General features: G+C 37.8%; 1 protein-coding gene across 4 annotated transcripts in view; it reads right to left on the bottom strand.

Moving 5' to 3' along the window:
• Positions 1–22,506, bottom strand: part of si:dkey-150i13.2 — a 71,992-nt gene that overhangs the window by 5,421 nt on the left and 44,065 nt on the right. The gene's annotated exons all lie outside the window — the stretch shown is intronic.

The raw sequence follows: 22,506 nt of genomic DNA, 5'->3' as shown, positions 1-22,506 counted from the left end.
CGTGCGAAACTCGATGGAATAGTCCACGACACTCTGATCTCCCTGACGGAGCTCTGCCAGCTTTCTGGACGCCTCTCTGCCTGAAGCTGCTTGATCGAAAACCACCTTGAGTTTGTCCGAAAATGCTTTGAAAGTGTTACAACAATGGTTCTTGTTCTCCCATACCGTAGTTCCCCATAATGCCGCCTTACCTGTGAGCAGATTAATCAAAAATGCCACCTTGCTCTGCTCGCTGGGAAAAGAAGAAGGCTGGAGAGCGATATACAGTGAGCATTTAGCTAGGAAGGCTCGGCATAGATGGGATTCACCTGCATAACTCTGCGGCGGAGGTAATTGTGGTTCACTGGAGCGGCTTTCACTGACAACTGGACTGGCTGGTGGATCAACGGGAGGAGGCGGCAGAGCGGATCCGGCGGCGAGACCCGAGCTGAGACGCTGAACTTGGGTGGTGAGCTCAGAGACTTGGTTCACCAGAGCTCTAATGGCTTGGCTGGTGACTTTCATTTGCTGATCCTGATGATCTAAGCGAGCGGCGCTGCGGGACAAAATCTTTTGGATCTCCAAAGTGCTTGCTGGGTCCATATTGGTCAGTTCGTTCTGTCACAATGTTCAAAGAAGACGTGGAGACCCAAATGTAAGCGACAGTTTATTAAACTTAGAAGAGAACACAGAACAAAGAGAAGCTGGCTGGCTGGAAGTCAGGTGATCACAAGAGGAAGATGAAGGAACAAATAGTTCTCCGTCAAGAGAGCGAATAAAGTTCATCGGGGAGATCTTCAATCTCCGTCAACAGAGCGAATCAAAAGTTCATCGGGGAGAACTTCAATCTCCGTCAACAGAGCGAATCAAAAGTTCATCGGAGAAAAACTTCAACCAGCGTTCAACCAGCGAACTCAACGAGGAGAGCCTGACAAAGACACAGAGACAAGTGAGGACAACGAACTGACAAGGTGAGACAGGAACGCTGAACATTTATAGCCACAGTAATGCGCTACAACTGGAGCGCAATAATCAGCTGAGCGGTGCTAGGCGACCGATGACCATGATCATGTGACCGCCCAGCTGATGGCATGAAAACAACAACAACACTGACAACCACGCGACTCTCACACAAACACAGAGACAAGCGCACACACACACCGCAAACACAAATAAACAAATCACACCACGCAGACACATCATAGAAGAGCAGATAGATCCACAACCGTGACAATGTCAATGTTTTTTTTATTTTTTTACATATAAAGATTTTTATTTAAAAATATTTTATGTATATGTATATGTCATGTATAACTATAGGGGGATCTCACTCCTCAGCCTCCCAGGGAAAGTGTATGTCAGGGTACTAAAGAGGAGGATCCGGCCAAGGGTTGAACCTAGGATCCAGGAGGAACAATGCTGTTTTCCTCTGGGCCGTGGTACACTGGACCAGCTCTATACTCTCACCAGGGTGCTCGAGCGTTCATGGGAGTATACTCAACCAGCTCAACCAAAACAAATATGTGTTTTGTGGACTTGTAGAGGGCATTCGATTGTGTCACTCGCAGCATTCTGTGGAGGGTGCTCGGGGAGTATGGGGTCAGAAGCGATCTGTCGAGGTCTCGTCCCTGTATGAACAGAGTAGGAGTTAGGTTTGCATTGCCGGCAATAGGTCAGATTTGTTTCAAGTGCATGTTGGACTCCGGCAGGGCTTCCCTTGTCACCAATTCTATTCATAATTTTTTATGGACAGAATTTCAAGGCGCAGCCTTGGGCTGGAGGGGGTCCGGCTTGGGGAAAGCTTTTGATTTACCGGTCAATCTACGTTCCTACTCTCACCTATGGTCATGAGCTTTGGATCATGACCGAAAGGACATGATCTCGGATACAAGCGGCTGAAATGAGTTTCCTTCGAAGGGTGGCAGGGCACACTCTTATGGATTGGGTGAGGAGCTCTTGACACCCCGGAGGAGCTCGGAGTAGAGTCGCTGCTCCTCCCCTTCGAGAGAAGTCAGCTGAGGTGGCTCGGGCATCTGTTTCATATGCCTCCTGGATCGCCTACCTAGAGAGGTGTTCCAGGCATGTCCCACCGGGAGGCGGCCTCGGGGAAGACCCAGGACACGCTGGAGGGACTATGTCTCTCGGCTGGCCTGGGAACGCCTCGGGTACCCCCCCAGAGGATCTGGAGGAAGTGTCTGGGGATTTGGAAGTTTAGGGTTCTCCCTAAGACTACTGCCCCTGAGACCCGGCCCCGGAAAAGCAGCAGAAGATGAATGAATGAATGTATTTAATGTTCTGCTGTAGATGGACTAAGCCTGCTTCTTTTTTTACAAATTATTTCTCCAGCCTTTGAAAAAAATCCTCTCATAGGGTACATTTGTTGCAGGCATACATAAGTACTTCTGCGCAAGCACATACTATTTTGGGGAAATTATTTTTCTTTCCTTCCAGTATTCTAGGAGATTTTCATTTTTTGGCCAAAATGCATCTGTTAGGTATTTTTTCACATCAACAGTAGCTTCAGTAGTAGCACTGCTTATCAAGTTGGATTTCCAGACATTACTGAAGACCTTCTTGCAGGTGTGAGCCTGTGCAAAACAGGACCAAAGCATATAATTATAATTATAATTATAATATAATTACTATTATATTACTGACAACAATATTACCTAATTGGACAACTGATTCCTGCTTTGCAAGGCCCTTTTTTTCTCATTTAGCTTGTGCTGCAACATCCGGTACAGTGGTATAAGCTTTAAGGCTAAGACTCTCTGTTCTTCTGATAACTCAGTTGTATGTGTATGCCTATGTGGATGCATATGTATACCTATGTGGATGTATGGATGTATGTGTATGGATGAATATGTATGCCTATAAATGTGAGCATATCAATGTATCAGCAAATGTATCCTAACTATTTGTCTGTGTCTATAGCCTATCTATCTATTAATAAAGTTTTATTGTAGCTTAAATATGCACTTCAAATGTCACAAAATAACAAAATATCTCTCCTCTCACAAAAACCCATGAATTGAACATGACATACCAAAATTTTTATCCTTCTTTTATTGAATTCAGACAGATGTGCGATTGTAATTTGTTTACGACCCTGTCAATTAAACGCAGTTTCGGCTGGTATGCCACATCTCGAAACACTTGGACCGCCTTGATGCTTTAGACACTTTAGTCACATGACCTGGGTTTTTTGGACAATGCTTCAGTGCAGTGTTTTGAAACACTTGCGCTTTGGGATCTCGGCACTGTGTCGAAATGTCAGTTTCGCATGAGCCATCCCTATTGTTCCATTACTTTTTTAAATTGGTCTTCAAAATTCAAAAACAGGGCCTTGTTTTGTGTGCTACTATACATGCATAATTATTTTCAAATAACAAATAATTTAGCATTATTTTTTATTTTACCCCATCAACCTGAATTGTGTTTGTCTTAAAAATGTTCGCTTTCAATAAACCTCTTAAAATTGCAACACCTGCTGCACAGCTACTCTCATATGATATGAATTAATCATCACCCCACTGACTTTTTTAAAAGTTATAGTCTGACGAGAATGCATGCGTTTCTTGAATAAAATAAAAAATCACATTTAAATTTCCAAAAAAAAGAAGAAACAAATCAAAACAAAATCGCTTTTATATTTAACAGATCTTTCAACTTTTAAACTAAACTTTTGTGTTAAATGTATAAAACAAGGGCGTCACGGTGGTGCAGTAAGTAGCACACAACAAGGCTGCCTCAAAGCAAGAAGGTCGCTTATTCGAGCCTCGGCTTGGTCAGGTGGCATTTCTGTGTGGAGTTTGCATATTCGCGTGGGTTTCCTTCAGTTGCTCTGGTTTCCCGTACAGTCCAAAGACATGTGGTACTGGTGAATTGGGTATGCAAAATTGTCTGTAGTGTGTGTATGAAGGTATTTTTGGTGCAAAACTCCCAAGCAGCTGTAAAAGTGTAATTGCTAGTTGTGAAGAACAGCCACAAATGTGTATGAATAAATTTGTACTCGCAGAGCAAATTTGCACATGTGTATCAGTAAATGTGTACTTGCAGATCAATTTGCAGATGTGCAGGTGTTTTTTGTCTCCAGCAAACACAACACAACGTTTACACCTGTTCAAATCCTTCAGTGCAGGTGCACAAATCTCAACAGACAAATCACAAATACAGAATCTCATCCGCTCATACTCTTTGCTACTATTGTTGCAGTGAATATGGTGCAAAACACATTTACACACCTGCATCAGGAAATGTGAAGTCACAGACAAAACTTGCACATCTGTAGATTAGAATGTGTATCCACGCAAAGAGAGCTGAACGCATGTAGAATGTTTAATTTATTTTGTTCTGAGCATGAACACAAATATGATACTGCAACGGCTGAAATCTGCCGCTATGATTCTCAAGTGCTGTTTTTCACTTGCAAATCTACGTTTCAGTACTCTCGCTCTTTTGCCCCAAACATCACTGTGATATGTGATGCAGAAGTGTCTTGTGTATCTGCCAACCAAAATGTGGGCTCTCCGAAAAATTCAGCCAATCAGAAAAGGCTTCCTTGACCTTGTTTAGCCATAGAAAGAGCTTGCGACTGAACGAGTGGGGGAACGATGGCAGCCTGAAAGCAGCAGTCCAGTAAAGGTATGTTTTCATTGCTTCTTCTTTGCTTCATTGCTTCTTTTTTTTTCTCATAGTTGTCGTTAGTTGTTAGCTCAAATATAAGTATGTTAGTGATCTGTATTCATTATATACTTACTTATATATATATATATTAGGGATGTGCGGAGCAGCCGGTATTTGTATATGTATTTGTATTTGTTGAGGGGGGAAAAGTATTTGTATTTGTATTAGAGTAAATTCAAAATGGCATAAAAAAATATATTTTTTCTATTACACTTCTAATTTACGTTATAGTGTAAGTATTGTTTAATTATACCCATTATATAAATTATAGATATGCATTATGAAATATTGGTTGTTGTTTTTGAACATGTGACAAGAAACGTCATTGAAAAGAAAATAACATAGAAGCCATTACCTCATCCATGGTTAAACCAACAACTAATAAAATACCATTGTGAATATTATGAACCCCACCACCACTGTTCTTGTTAAAGGACACTGAATAGACAAAATAAAAACAAAAAATACTTCAAAAAACTGTTCTTCTTCTGAAAGAACTTCTTTCTAATGCACAGAATTCCAAAAACTAAAATTAACTAAATAATTCTAAATAGACCCCTGACTGGGAGATCTGGCAGAATAAAAGTATTCTATACAATACTAAAAGATACAGCCCTGCTTTTGTCATCTGCCTGACACAAAACAGACACAAAGTTTGTTTTTGTTTTTTTACTTTTTTATGTATGTAACTGACTTGGTGGGGCAGAATGTGGTTGTGTTGATGGTTTGGTGCTTGTGGAGGATTTAGTGCTATGTTCTGCTAGCTGTGCTGATGAGGGGATTGATGCTTGTAGGGGGTTGGCAGACAGTATCAGGAGAGGATGCTTTTAGTGCATGTGATAATCCATTACATAGAGGGTTGCAAGGTGGCACAGTGAGTAGCGCTGTCGCCTCAAAGCAAGAACGTTGATTGTTCGAGCCTCGACTGGGTTCTCCCCATGTTGGCATGGGTTTCCTCCGGGTGCTCCGGTTTCCCCCACAGTCCAAACACATGCAATACAGGTGAATTGGGTAAGCTAAATTGTCCCTATTGTATGCGTGTGAAAGAGAGTGTATGGATCTTTCCTAGTGCTGGGTAGCAGCTGGAAGGGCATCCACTGCGTAAAACATATGCTGGATAAATTGGTGGTTCATTTCACTGTGGCAACCCCAGATTGATAAAGGGGACTAAGCCGAAAAGAAATGAATTAATGATTACGCATAGAAGATGTTGACAGATGTTTAATACCTCTGCCTCTGCTGATTTCACTTTTGCACACATTACATACAGTATCACTTTGTTTTATCTGCAGCACCACTGACTGTAAAATGCTTCCACACAGAACTTGAAGTTTTTTTTTTTTTTTGACAGGTGGATTACCAAGAAATGGCGTCTCACTCTTTTCTATTTGGTGCCCAAATGTATTTGAGGAGTTTCAAATTAATAAAAAGTGACGGGAAGCTATGCTAAGGTTAACTAGCCTATAGCATATATCTTGCTGTCTGCAAAAGACAGTAATTTAGACGTACCATATATCTCCCATAAGTGCATACTATTCGACACAACTGCAGAAGCATCGTTTTAACCTTTATAAACGAACGTTAACGTTACTCTGTCAACAGTCTATTGTTTAAATTACCGCGCTAATGCAGCGTAATGGAATATCCCGATCAATCAATAGTGATGCAGTGAAGTTTTTTTTTTCGTTCAGCCGAGCCTTCTCTGTCTGTTGCTGTGTGGAGACACTCAGGAGTCGGAGTGCCAGACACCTTTTACCTCCACCACGCCCTCCGACTCCTGAGTGTCTCACTCACTCTCTCTCACTCTCACTCACGCGGGCATGCACTGTAGTCTCATGAGGAATCGCTGCTTTTTGATACAATGTTTTTCTTGCTCCTGAATACAAATAATTTTTCAAGTATTTTTTTGAAATAAGTATTCGTAAAAACATCCTATTCGTGCCTTTCCAAATACCATATTCGGGTTCGGCTCCACCCATAATAAATATATATGTATAATATATATTCAGGATATATATATATTTTGCAGTATGTGCACCACTTCTGTATTTAGTGTTACAGTAAAAAAGAAAACAGTAAAATGATGTATTACATTTTACAGTAAATTTAATACTATTGTAATCAGTATTACAGTAATTTTACTATTTTTTGAAATTCAGCAGCTACTGGATAATTGTTGCCAGTAACTTGCTGTTAATTTAACAATTTTTTTACAGTGTAGGAGACCAATCCCTGTTTTACAAAAGCTATTGTCTTCTCACATAATACGACTTTGTAAATTAAAATATTTAAATTATATTCAAAAACGAAACACCATACTGCTTATATATATATAAGCAGTGTGGTGTTTCGTTTCTAAATGAATCAAATCGTTTGAGGGATGATTAGTTTTTACTCCAAGGATTGATTTTGTTTGTCATTTTTGCAGGAACATCAGAAGCGCTGCTGCCCTCTTTCACTTTTCCTTTTCCAAAACATCATTTGGCCTTGATCATTTTCTATCTTGTAGCAGTATCTGTTTATTTTATGAAATTCAGCAGCTACTGGATAATTGTTGCCAGAAACTTACTGTTAATTTAACATTTTTTTTACAGTGTAGGAGTCCAATCCCTGTTTTACAAAAGCTATTGTCTTCTCACATAATACGACTTTGTAAACTAAACTATTTAAATCATATATTTATTTTAGAAAAATGGCAGACAAGGGTGCGTCTTCGCAGGTAAGCAAAACCAATGCATTGAGGTGAAGTTGGTTTTATAGTTGCACATTCTGATTTTTTCCTTAATAATACAATTTTTAAAAATATTGGTTTTTGGGAATGGTTTTTCCCCATTCCTCTTTGCAGTACCTCTCAAGCTCTATCCAGTTGGATGTGAAGCAACGGTGTAAAGCCATTTTCAGAAATCTCCAGTGATGTTCAATAGGATTTAGGTCTGGGCTCTGGCTGCACGGGCCACTTAAGGACATTCACCATGTTGTATTGAGGCCACTCCATTGGTATTTTGGCAGTGTGCTTTGGGTCCTTGTCCTGCTGGAAGATAAATCGTCGACCCAATCTGAGGTCAAGAGCACTCTTATAGGTTTTCATTTAGGATGTCTCTGTACATTGCTGCATTCATCTTTCCCTCTATCCGGACTAGTCTTCCATTTCATGCTGCTGAAAAACATCCCCTCAGCATGCTTCACTGTATGGATGGTATTAGCCTGGTGATGACCAGTGCCTGGTTTTCTCCAAACCGTAAGCCTGGCATTCACTTCAAAGAACTCAATTTTGGTCTCATCAGACCAAAGAAGGTGGGGGGCAGCTGTATGGTGATGGCACCCAAAAGTGATTAATGATTTATTTGCAATAAAGTTTATTTAATAATCTTTTCATGATTATGAATTCTATGAATCAAAGAGTAGATGAGCTCATGAAGGAGGTACAAGACTTGAAGATAAGTCTCCAGTTCACTCAGAAAGAGGTGGATGAGTTGAAAGTTAACTGTAGAGAATATTCAACTGAATGTAAATCAAATGTGGATGATATACAAAAGTTCGCCGAATCTCTTTTGATATTAGATGCTAAAGCCAATTATTTGGATGGTCAGTGTAAACAGAATAATATAGTGGTGGAAGGAATTCCAGAATCTCCAAATGAGAAATGGTGTGAATCTGAATAGAAAGTAAAGCAGATAGTTCAAGAGAAACTACAACTTGATCAAAATAAAATTACCTTGGAGAAAGCACACAGAATAGGAAGGATGAGAAACGGGAATTCTAGTCGACAGCGGCCTGTTGTGGTTAAATTTCTTAAGTATAAAGACAAAGAAGCAGTGCTGGAGAGAGCAAAGTATCTCAAAGGATCAAACATATACTTGAATAAAGATTTTCCAGAAAATGTGCGATTAAGGAGGAAGGAGCTTATGCCAGAATTAAGTGCTGCAAGAGACAGAGAGGAGAAATAGCGTATTTGCGTTATGATAAATTAATCACATTCCCAGCATCACAAATTACAAATGATAGCAATAGAAAATCAAAGAAGACCTCAAAGTCGAAGTAGATCTATGGCTTCCTTAGGTTAGCGTAATAGATCTGTGGTTTTCTTAAGTTAGCTTGAGGAAATTTAATAAAAATAAGAATGAGATTGAGAATTTCTTTCTATGAATTGTGTCAGTATCAATTAAGTTACCAAAGAAAGGATTAAAATTAGCTCATGTTAATATCTGTAATCTTCGGAATAAACTTGATGAAATATCCGATGTTTTGATTACTAATAATATTCATGTTTTAGCAGTAACTGAGACACATCTTGATCAAGCATTTTCAGATGATATAGTAAATATAAATGGTTATAATATCTATAGGAAAGATAGAAATAAATATGGTGGAGGGGTTGCCATATACACTCAAAGTCATATTCCAGTAAAGATAAGGCAAGATTTAATGCCTGTAGAAGTAGAGGTTCTGTGGCTACAAGTACAGTTATCATTTGTTAAATCATTACTTGTTGGTTGTTGTTACAGACCACCGTGTGCAAATAGCTGTTATTTAAGTGAATTGTGTGATATGATTGATGTATGTGATACTGGAAATGAAATTTACTTGATGGGTGATTTAAATATTAATTGGATGTCTCAGGACTGTTCCATAAAAAACTAAAGTGGTGAATGTAATTAATGCATGTAATTTAACACAAGTTATTGATCAACCAACAAGAATTCATGTAAATAGTCTTGGTAAGAGAACTTTTACTTGTATTGACCATATTTATACAAATGCTGTGGAAATGTGTTCTAAGAGTGTATCTGTTCCTATTGGGTGTAGTGATCATAATATTATAGCGATTGCAAGAAAAACGAAGGTCCCTAAAGAAAGACCAAAAGTTATTTATAAAAGATCATATAGAAAATTTTGTCAGGACTTATTTTGCAATGATGTAAATAACATATGTTGGGCTAATGTTTACAAGGAAGATCATCCTGATGATGCATTAACAGCTTTTGAAAGATTATTTTATTCTTTGGTGGATAAACATGCACCTATGAAAAAACACACAGTGAAGAATATTAGGTCACCGTGGATTGATAATGAACTGAAGAACATAATGGCAGAAAGAGATGTGGCAAAAGGTATAGCAAATAGAACTGGGAATAAACTGGATTGGGAAGTCTATTGTAAATTGCGTAATAAAGTAACTAAGATTAATAGGAAAAAGAAAAGGACATTTTATAAAGTAAAAGTAAGTGAAAATAAATATGATGGAAAAAAATTGTGGAATATTATTAATGAAATAATGGGTAGGAAATCAGGTCAAACTCCTTTTTTTATTGAGACAGGTGATTTATTTTTAACTAAATCAAATGAAATTGCTAATTATTTTAATGATTTTTTTATAAAGTGAACACGCTTAGAGAAAAAATGGTAACTAATAATATTATATCAAGTGAAAAGCAAATTGAAAAAATAGTAAGTGATAACTCAGCTCTATCTTTTGAATTGAAGGAAGTAAATGTTCAACAGGTGGAACAAAAAATATCAATAATAAATATTGATAAACCATCAGGAAGGGATAACTTAGATGGTTGCCTTGTAAAATTAGTGGCCAGTTGTTTGGCGGAACCAGTCTGTCATATTTTCAATATGAGTATTAAAGAAGGAATTTTCCCTGTAGCTTGGAAAGAAGCAAAGGTAGTTCCTTTACAGAAAAATGGAGCACTGAGTTTTAGTGGGGCTAATAATCGACCAATAAGTTTATTTCCAGTTCTTAGGTCTTTGAAACGATAGTGTGTGAACAAATTCAATTATTTTTTAAAGAAAACTATTTATTCTCTGATTTTCAGCATGCATATCGAATAGTCCATTCAACAGAAACAGCATTAACACAAACACATTAACAGTTTTGCTGGATTTTAGCTCTGCTTTTGATGTACTGGATCATGAGTTATTGCTTGAAAAATTTAAATGTTATAAATTTACTTCTCAAACTGTGCGTTGGTTTAAAAGTTATCTGACTAGTAGGAGGCAATGTGTATTCTATAATGGAAGTTATTCGGAGGTGAAAGAGTTGCAATGTGGTATGCCTCAAGGAAGTTGTTTAGGACCATTGTTATTTTCTATTTTTACCAATGATCTTCCTTTGGTTTTAAAGCAAGCAAGGGCAGTTATGTACGCAGATGATACAACATTATATTTACCAGCGGCATCAATAGAAAAATTATCTGCTGATTTAGATGAGGAGTTACAATTAGTGGTAAAGTGGGTACAGAATAATAAGATGGTTTTAAATTTAACAAAAACCAAAAGTCTTGTGTTTGGATCAAACTTTCAGTTTAAATGTAAACCACAGTTAAATTTGTCTGTAATGAGTGTGCCTATTGAACAGGTAGAGGAAATTAAGCTTCTTGGAGTTCTTCTTGATAGTAGGTTAAAGTGGTCAAAACAGATTGATAAAATGGTAATAGTTATGGGGAGAGGTTTATCAATTATTAAGAGATGTGTAGAATTTTTACCACAGTACTGTATTTCTCAAATTGTTCAGGTAATTGTTTTTTCTTATCTAGATTACTGTCCAATGGTATGGTCGAGTGCATCAAGTAAAGACTAGATAAATTACAGTTAGTCCAGAATAGAGCGGCACGACTCATTTTACACTGCAATAGAAGAGTTAATATTATGAAAATGCTTAAAACTTTAGGTTGGTTATTGGTGAAGGACATGGGCGTGGTAGTGGGGGGAAAGTGGACCTGACTACCCAGGGCCCCGTCTAGGGAGAGGGCCCTTTGAAATCCCACCAATTTTTTATTATTATTATTTTTTTTTTGTAGCCTACTTCGAATTGGCACCTCCAATTGATGTCAATGTCATTATTTATTTCAAAATATATTGATAACCCCCCATCCCCCCCCAAACAAGTAAACAAGTAACGCAGTGAGTCTAGAGCCTGATCATGCTGCGCAAAAAGCCCAAATCGGGCTTTCAAAAAAAGAAAGACAGGAAGGAAAAAGAAAGGAGGCAGAATGAGGGGAAGCAACCAAGTGTGCCGCAAGCCTACGTTTGAGTAAAGGTTTCGGCCGTTAGATCGCCCCCTGGGGGCTGGCTGCAGTACAAGTCATAAAGCCCGCCTCCTCCGTGTTAATGAAGGAGACTTGAGCCCAAATAAAAAAAAATATTACACTTGCAATAAAATGTCCCGAAAGATAGTTCTGGTCGATTAAGGCACTGGTTATTGTGCTGAAATAGGTGCAGATCTTCATTTTTGTAAACAGTTTGTTTTTAGCAGTAATTTAATGCTGGGCGTGTCATCGTGATTGACAGCTGTGATTGACAGTTTCTCAAAGCGCGGCGTCTGAGCTTCGGCAGGAGACTGAAGTAGACTGAAATGTTATTATTCGATTTCTGTGTTATTTTACCATGACAAAATGAGTTCAGCAGTAAACTATAGTTTCTGACATACATGATCCTGGTGGAACACTGTTTATTCGCTAAGTTCAGGGCTTTTTTCGGGCTTTATTAGTTTGCTGATACACGCCTAGCCACCCAGATAGCAAAACACAGTTCCGGCTAGATTCTCGCCTGCCGGAGACTTATCTCTTAGAGCTCAGACTGACTAATGTTACCTCTGCTGGACCTACTCCGGATGCCTGGACTCACTGCCCGATTCCAGTCCGAGTCAATCGAGCCAGATGCGGCGGCCGAGCGAGCAGGCGCTGCCGCATGCGAGCCGGAGTCAGCCCGCGACGCCGCGAGTAAGTTGTGCGCTGCGGCCTGGAGCTGGCGCGATTGAATATATAAAACCCTCATATTTGTTAACGTTATTACATCCATTTGTGTTGATATGACAGCAAACGCATGCTGAGAAGTTCGGGGGGCGTAGTTGATTTTACATAACGCGTTTGATTGGAAGCTCGACTCTGCTCATTTTCGCGGCTCCTCCTCTGGCTCCATCAGACAGTCCTTCTGCGCATGTCTGGCTCCAATTTCAGCAGTCATTTGCGACAGTTTGTGCCCGTCAAGCAGGCGTTTTGCCCTCAAGGCGTTCAATGGGAAAAAGGGCTGTCGCGTCGTCCATATTTTTTACAGTCATTGGAAGCAACTGATGACTGCTTTCTTTTCAAAAGGTGAACTGAGCTTGCTTGTTATGAAACTACATCTAATTAAAGTTAACATAGTTAACTCCAGACAGCTGCTGCTAATGCAGGGCTCGAAATTGCGACCATTTCGGTGGCATATAATGCTGATTTGTGTACAGTCATTACTAGGGAAACCGTAATATTTCAGCGCTCCTAAAGCGCCCCCTTGTGACAGAGAATGAATTTTTATTTCCAATAAATTTTTTCAGCTGTTTATAGTCAAATTATTGCAATTATCGATCCATCTGTAAATGTGAAAGAAGTTAATGTGCCTTTTAAAAATCTAAACAATTAAGTAATACTAATATAAGAAATTATATACTTGATTTATCCCTTTTAATGGTATAAAGGTTGAAATGCCATTGTATTTGATATTTTGTGTCTGTATACGACTGCAAGATGTCTGTTAAAGATCTCTTTATCTGGAATGCACCTGCTGTATACAAACGTCTGGCAGACGTCTGTATGATGTCAGTTTTACACACATTCTGAATCGCAAACATCTTAAAGATGTCTAATAGAAGTCTATTTCACATCTGATTGGAAACGTCTTGTAGATGTATTGCAGATGTGAATGCAGACGTCAAATAGACATCTCCGAGATGTACGTGTGCTAATCAAAATCAGCCATTAAGAATCAAGATCGGCGCATAACTAAAAAGAAAATGGGTGCTCCTAAATTTTTTGGGATGCTCCTAACTTTTTAAAGTTGGGAGCACCAGTGCTACCAAGTAAAAAAGTTAATTTCGAGCCCTGTAATGTATGTATGCTAATGTTAAATCTTTAGCTTAGTTTGTCAACCTGGCTGCTTGTTGCTAGTAAATTATGGGCCAGGCCAGCTAATGTTTCTGAGGGTACAGTGGTCTTGTGTTCTCCTGTTCAAAAATAAATGTTTTTAAATCAAAACTTGCATCAGTATCATGGATCAAAATGTCAGTACACAAACCCGATGTAGCCTACGGTTTAAAGGTATTTGAGCACAAGTAGGCCATATGCATCAATTTGGTGGTGAATGAAAGAACCAGTCATTATTATAATCTGATTTGATTATAGATTAAAACACTATTTGTGCATGTTTATATTTAAATAATTAAAAAAAAATGTGTAGGGGGCCCACTGACATTGAGAGGGTACAGGGCCCAAAATTTGGTGCTACGCCCCTGGTGAAGGATAGGGTAATTGTTTCTCTGCTGTGTTTTATAAGAAATATTTCTGTGTTAAAAGTTCCAAGTGTATTGTACAGTCAACTTTTGTATAGTAATGTTAGTCATCATTTTAACACCAGGCATGCATTAAAAGGAAATTTTTTGCTTCCCATTTCAAAAACTAATGCAAAGCAACGTACCGTGATGTATAGAGGAATGAAAATATGGAATGAATTGCCATCAGACATTACATGCTTTGTAACAACTAAAATGAGGTTTAAAAAATCATTTAAAAAATATTTAATGGAACAATATTAAGTGGATTGTTGATTTGGATGTTATGTATGAATTTTGTATTATAATGTTTTTATTAGTCTTTGTTGTTGTGTATTAATGTAATTTTGTGTTATGTTCGATGGACCCCAGGAAGAATAGGCTAATAAGGATCTTGATAAATAAATAAATTTTAACCAAAATGAAAAAAAAAAAAAAAAAAAAAAAAAAATATATATATATATATATATATATATATATATATATATATATATATATATATATATATATATATATATATATTAATAATAACAGTACAAAAACAGAACCGCACACATTTAAATTAAGCATTACTGTGTGAATTTTTTTTTTTAAACTACAAAGCAATTTGAAAATTACAAGTTGATACTTTGTGTGTATGTGTAGTTAACCAGGTCAGTGTAATTAGGCAAGTTATAGTTTAATGATGGTTTGTTCTGTAGACTATCGAAAAAATATAGCTTATATAAGGGGCTAATATTATTGACCTTAAAATGGTGTTTAAAAACTTAAAAACTGCTTTTATTCTAGCCAAAATACAACAACTAAGACTTTCTTCAAAAGAAAAAAAATATAATGAGACATACTGTGAAAATTTCACAGTAGGGGGGTTAATAATTCTGACTTCAACTGTGTGTGTGTGTGTGTGTGTGTGTGTGTGTGTGTGTATGTATATATATATAATTATTTATCCTGGTCTTTAATGCACAGTGAAGTTATAAAATCACAATACAACAATTCATAATTTTGAAGATGGGTTTTTAAAATATGAATTTTTTTCAGGAAAAATGTAAAAAAGGAGTAAATATTAGTAAAATATAAGATATTCATTTCTTACCACTGAATTGTAAAGAAATGTTTAACAAAATGTGATTTTCTTTTGGTCCATAAACAAGAGGTTTTGCATCATGTTAGGCCTGTCAGAGCAATGCAACATCAAAAGTATATCTAGCAGCAATATTTCAGTAATAAGATTGAGTTAGTGAGTCACTGTAACAAAATTGTTACATTTTTTAATTATCCATTTCTCTGTGAAAAGCGGTGCTGAAGGTTTGTGCATATTTATTTTCAATTATTCAACAAGATTCATAAACAATTGTTAGTCAGTCAGGTAGTAAAAGGAAATGTGCTTTTTTTTTTAAATTATGCTTTAATGCACGCCTTCCATGATATAATAATTTTAACAGTTAACTAGCAACATTCTGGAACATTTGTTTTATAGTTACAAAAAAAGACCTAAAAAGAATATTCAGATAACATTTTTAATTTATTTGGTTGTTATTTTAAAAAATGTATTTTTTTTTTTTTATGTATATGAATCATATAATGAATGTCTATATACATTTTTATTTACCAAATAATATATTTTGTATTCTGGCTACTTATATTTATTTCTGATTAAACTAAAAAGTGTTTGCCTGAAGAGCCACCAGGAAGTGTTAAATTTTGTCCACTAATCTCACCTATAACACATTCTGGAATAGAAGGTAAAGTTGGTTTTATATTTGGATATTCAGACATTCTCCTTAATAATATAATTTCAGAAAAGTATTTTTTGCTAATTTTAAATAGGGAAATCTTATTAGCAGCAAATGACTATCAAAGTACAACATTGTTCACAGTCAATTAGATAGTGTTACTGTTGTTTTTAAGTCATACTTGCATGCTAATTCGGATCGAGTATTCAAAGTAACATGGTAAACAATATACAACTTCTAAATGAACAAATGTGTGAATATAAAACCCACTTTACCTCTATCATTTTGGAAAGTTTGAGCAACTGCCCTCCCCTCTCTCTCTCAGTGATGCCACACCTTGCCTTTCCTACAGACCGTAATGAATGCAGTAATGAATTAAAAGACTAAAATTTGATTAAGTATGACATAAAGCTAATTATGTTAGAGAACTTTAACATAAAATAGAACATGTTTAGTTATTTGAAAAACACTGTCCTCTTTGTTATTCAAATCTCACCTGTACACTTTCTAAAGATGACGAGCAACTGTCCTCCCCTCTCTCTGTCACAGCCTGTTTTCTATACAGACCGGTTCGCACATAGTATAACGTTAGTAGTAAAAGACTTTAGATATATTTGGCGCAAAACATCAGATTTATTTTAAATTGACAATTGTACTTCAGACGAAGCAACACGTAACATGTTAAGCAACAAAAGACAACAAAACTCGATAATCTGTTATTTCTAATTTGCCAAATGCGTTCTTATGCAAAGCAACCAAGCATTTGAATCCGCTGCGGTGTGACGAGATTTATACGGGTAACATTAGTAGGACTACTGTCGTCTTTTGACGTTTTTGTAGGTTAAATCTCAACATGGAAATGTGTGATTTGTGCAATTAATGTAATAAAACAAATTTTATTACATGCATACTTACATTGTGTGTCTGAAAAAAAGGATGTAATCGTCCTCTCCTTTTTTCTGGGGTGCATTTTTACTCTTGTCACCCAAACCACAAAGTGAATGAATGAAGCTCGTGGCAGACGCTCAAAAGATTCGCGCTGTGATTGGCTGAGTGATCGTTCACTCAAATGAAGTAACAAATCAGAGAACACTTGCGGCCGCTATATCAAATAAAACGTGTGGGCGAGTCGGAGGACAGAATCACCTGTTTCCTAAGCCCTTGCATGGAGGTCTACATACAATTCCTGTGTCTTCATGCTTGGTTTGTGCTTTGACATTTACTGTCAACCCTGAGACCTTATTGACCTTATTCTAAAATGCGGAAGTGTGCCTGTTTTCGCGATTGTCTTAGAACTTCCGATTCAGTCGCCTATGGGAGAAATGACAAGGAAAAATAAACGGCGGAAAACGGTCAAACTACCCGCTCTACAAACAAATGTTTGCATGACTATACAGACCAAGTACAATAATATAATAAGAAAATATCAAATTGACATCAAGCAGCGTAGCGAGCAGTTTTTAACGTCAAAAAATCAATGGAAGTGTCACACCTGCTGCAGTGCCCTCTGGTGGTTTTTCTAGTCATGTGATCACTCCTTGTTTCCAGCTGTCCCTCATTGTCTAATTAGTTCTGTCTTTTTAAGCCCTGTTATGTTGTGTTTAGTTTGCCTTTGGATTTTCAATGTTCTGTTTAGGTCTGTCGTGCTTTATTCGTGATCTGGTTCATCGTGTTTGGTTTGGTTTGGTTTGGTTTGGTTTGTTTGTTTGTTCACTTTGTTTAGTATCATTACTATGTTTTGGATACCTGTTTAGTTTGTGTTTGATTCACTTTTGTGCTTCATTTTTGCACTTCATGTTTTCGTCGATTTTGATACCTTGCCTGTCCCTTTGTCATTTTCTTTTGGATCTTTATTGTTTGGCAATAAATGTGTTTTGCTGCACTTGGATCTTTCCCTTGTTTTTGTGATACCCAGTCGTGACAGCAAGTGAATGAGACCGGAAGTCTTAAGCCAAAAAGATTCAAATGGCAGCGCCCGCTCGTCAGCGGAGAATAAGGTGAATATAGACAGGTGTATGCCTTTTCAAATCATGTCCAATCAACTGTATTTACCACTGGTGAATTCCAATTAAGCTGCTGAAACATCTCAAGAATGATCAGTGGAAACAGAATGTACCTGAGCTCAATTTAGAGCTTCATGGCAAAAGCTGTGAATACTTATGTACATGTGATTTTTCAGGTTTTCTATTTTTACTAACAATTAAAAAAAAAAATCACATTGTCAATAAATGAATTTAATGCATTTTGGAATAAGGCTGTAACGTAAAGAAATGTGGAAAAAGTGAAGTGCTGAGTTAGGGTTATTTATTTATAGTTTAGCCTGTTTTATTATGGGTCGCCACAGTGGAATGAACCACCAATTACTCTGGCACATGTTTTAAAGGCAGATGACAGATGACCTTCCACCCACAACCCAGCATTGTACAACACCCAGTGCTGGGACACACCCACTCACTATGTTATTATCCAATTCATCTAAACCACGTGTCTTTGGATTGTTGAGGGTGCCATAGAGTGCCATGCAAACTCAGGTAGAACAAGTAATTAAAAAAGTATATATATATATATATATATATATATATTTTAATATATTATATATATATATATATATATATATATATGTGACCTTTATACTTCACTCCCGAACCCACTTCATTCACCCTTCAGCAATACACACACACTGGACTTGGATGAGGAGGATTTTATTTTGCCCTGCACACAGAGCAGTAACAGTGAGATCAACACGGTTTAACTTAGCATCCACATCCACAGCAGTTCTCCCTAACTCTGCTGCAGTCTATATTGAAAGCTTATATTATTATTATATAAAACAAAGACAGAAATATAAAAATACAGAAAATGCGTAACTAATATCACTGAATAAACACATTTAATACCTTAACACAAAATATAATAGAAAATTACCTGCACACAGAGCAGTAACAGTGAGATCAACACGGTTTAACTTAGCATCCACATCTAAAACACATATAACTTCATTAGCACTTGCTGTATAAGCACATGGGGGGGAAATATCAAGATGAGATTAAAAGTATCAAAATCAAACAAATATGACAAGAAAACCCACTCTGTCGATCAATAAATGTATATAAAGTGTGATAGACTTTTAAAGCTGCATCCAATCAATCATTTAAATGATATTTTTATATTTTAGTGTGGAGCTAACACAAACCCGACTCACCCACAGCAGTTCTCCCTAACTCTGCTGCAGTCTATACACAGACTCTGTGCGCAATAGCGCCACCGGCGAACTAGCAGGAACTGCACTCCCATTAAAGCAGGATTTAATACTGAACTATTAACATGGTATATATTTATTTCGTTACATACACCCCCCTTAAATCCTGCTTAATGGGGACATGTATGTTAACCAAACAAACTAACATTGAAGAAAAGAAAACTAAAAAAAAAATTCAATACATGGGACATCTACTTCATGTATTCAATCAATAAAGGAAGAAGGGGAAAAAAAACATATGGAGTATGATTCTGTCAATCAATATATTCTCCTATGAGGAGTACAATAAGATAAGGGAGGCGCCTAACCCCAATCTTATAGCAGACTAAAGAGATGCCTGTTACACCTCAAATATTTCATCATATATTAACTCCTTGCTAGATCTATAAATCTGTTTCAATTTGTTTCTCCTTTGTTCCTTTCAAAAAAAAATTTGTATCAAATCTATGTGAAAAAGCTTTTAACTAAATAAACAAAAGAACTCACAGTAGAGTCAGAACTGTCCATGTGTTGTTCATTCATTTCACAAATTAGTCTTTTAGGAGGCTTAATGATTCTACCAACTCTGGTTTGAGCTACTGCTGAGTCCAAGCACTTAGGTTGAGTGCACACCACAAGTTCCTCAGTGGCCTTTGTGAACTGCTCTCTTTCAGTCAAATTAGAGAGATTTTGATCTCCTTCTTCAGGTAAGTCAACATCACCTGTCACAGTTGCATCACTCCTTTCAACAATACTTATCTCTTCAACATCATTTTCATTCAAATTCCCAGCATAAAGGCTTGCAGAGTCCAACATATCTAGAGAACAGTACGACACATTGGTTAAGTTTGCATCCATTGATTGATCAACGTCCTCAACAAAATCCTCTGGATTACTCAAAATCCAGTTTGCCGTTCTGCCATCAATATCAGATTCCTCTCCACAGGCAACAATTTCATCATTCCTGTCATCCTCCTGTTCATCCTGGTCCTGGGGTTCATCAACTGGAAGAAAGTTCACAGGTAACAGCAGATTTCTATGAACTACCCTCACTTTGTCAGAGCTGATTTCCCGAATCCTGTAAACGTTGATATTAGGATACACCGTCATGACTTCATATGGAGATGACTCCCATTTGTCAGCAACTTTTCTTCTTCCTTTTTCACCTCTGTTTGCAACCAACACTCTATCCCCAACAGCTAATGGGCAACCCTTCACCTTCCTGTTGTAAAGTCTGCCATGTCTGTCCGTTTCTTTCAGAGTGTGCATCTGAGCTATACGAGCTGCTTCTCGCAAGTCTCTTCTCAGTGTGGACACAAAGTCCTTGTAATCCACAACATCCTCATTAAGAAGCACATTCTGAAATAAAACATCAATTGGGAGACGAGGAACTCTGCCAAACATGAGAAAGAATGGCGCAAAACCCGTTGTCTCATGTTCTGTGCAGTTATAACAGAAGGTAAGTTGCTGTAGCATTTGTGGCCATTTTGACTTTGTTTTAGGAGGCAACGTCCTAATCATACTTCCAAGTGTTCTATTGAACCTTTCTGCAATGCCATTACCCATGGGGTGGTATGGTGTAGTGTGTGACTTGTCTACACCTGCCATGGTCAATAGTTCCTTGATTAGTTTACTCTCGAAATTAGCCCCTTGGTCAGAGTGAATTCTTTTGGGGAATCCATAAACCAGAAAGAAGTCATTCCAGAGCCTCTTCGCAACTTGCTTGGCCGACTGATTCTGACATGGGAACGCATGAGCCATTTTTGTAAAATGATCAGTCACTATTAGCACATCCACGCATTTCCCATCTCTGAGCTCTGCCGACCAGAAGTCAATGCAGACTAGTTCCAAGGGTTCAGATGTTCGGATACTTTCCAGCGGAGCACAAGCATTGGGTTCTGAGGTTTTACCAACTACACATCGATGACAGGTTTTCACATAATCATCAATATCTTTTTTCATTCCGATCCAAAAGAACCGTTGTCTTGCCAGTGATAGTGATCTACTACGCCCTTGATGTCCTGCTGCATCATGGATTCCATGAAGAACTTGAGCCTTCAATGAAGCAGGTACAACAACAAGGTACAATTTCTTGTTCAGTTTTGGATCTCTTTTCACCTTATAAAGCACTCCATTACAAATAGCCAGTTTGTCATGATGTTTTAGCAGTTGTCTAACACTTTTAGTCTCCTTTGCTTGTTCTTTCTTAGATGGTTTTCGACGTCGCTCAATATAATAGAGAATCCGATGCAAAGTGGTATCCTGCCCCTGCTCACTAATGATGGTACTGTGTAGCAAAGGAGGACTATCCTGTTGTGGTTGAAAGAGAGGAGGAACTGCCCCCATCACTTCACTCAAACCACCAGTCGAATGTGCTGCTAGTACAGCAGAAACTTCCTGACTTCCAAAAGATCCTGAATGCAAGGATTCATCACTGGTAGAGTCACATGAATTTTCACCAACTTTCTTTACTGATTGATGGTTATTTACACACTTGAAAGCATCTTGGACTGAATTATCAACAACACCACTGACATCCTTCAAGAGAGATAAGTATGGTTCAGTAATGAGGCGGTGTCCTATGCAAGACTCAACAAATGGCTCACGGCTCAGAGCATCCGCAACAACATTTTTTGTTCCTGGGACATACTTTAGATCAAAGCTGTAAGAAGCAAGTTTTGCCACCCACCTTTGCTCACATGCATCAAGTCGTGGTTTAGTTAAAATATATGTTAGAGGATTATTGTCAGTCCATGCCGTAAAATGTCTTCCTCTCAACCAGTGGCTAAATTTCTCTGTGATTGCCCACTTTAAAGCAAAGAACTCCAATCTGTGGGCTGGATAGTTCATTTGCGAGCGAGATAAAGTTCGGCTAGCGAAGGCTATGGGTCTGGCAATATCCTCACCTGGCAAAACTTGCGACAACACAGCTCCAACACCATCAAAAGATGCATCGACAGCCAAGATAAAAGGTTGGTCAAAATCTGGGTGAGCCAATGTTACATTTTTTGTCAAGTCTACTTTCAGAGTCTGTAAAGCCTCTTCACATTCCGCTGTCCAGTCGGCTGGGGAAAGTTTGAGGTAAGTAACTTTCTTTTTTGGTCTGCGTCCTTTCATTACAGGAGTCTGTTTGACTGTGCCTGATGTCAACTTGAATAGAGGCTTAGCTTTTGCCGAACATCCTTCAATGAAATGTTGATAATATAACACCATTCCGAGAAAGGATCTGATTTTTTTTTGACAGGGTGTTTTTCCATCAGGTTCCATTAAATCAGAAGCTTGAATCATGTTTATTGCCTCGACTTTCCCTGGGTCAGTCTTAATTCCTTCCTCACTAATGATGTGTCCAAGGAATTTAACAGAGCGTCTCAGAAAACAACATTTCTTTGGAGCCAGTTTCAGATTGTGATGGGACAACCGTGAGAGAACCATTTCAAGACGTTGAAGGGCCACAGACTCGGAAGGGGCAAACACCATCAAATCATCAAGGTAACAGAGAACACTGCTGAAATTCTCATCTCCAAAGACTGACATCATCATTCTCATAAAAGTGGCAG

Source organism: Danio rerio, chromosome 23 (assembly GCF_052040795.2).
Source record: "Danio rerio strain M-AB ecotype USA chromosome 23, GRCz13ab, whole genome shotgun sequence".
Lineage (NCBI taxonomy): Eukaryota > Metazoa > Chordata > Actinopteri > Cypriniformes > Danionidae > Danio > Danio rerio.
Note: the sequence above shows the minus strand (reverse complement) of the source record. Positions and strands in the feature narration are given on the sequence as shown.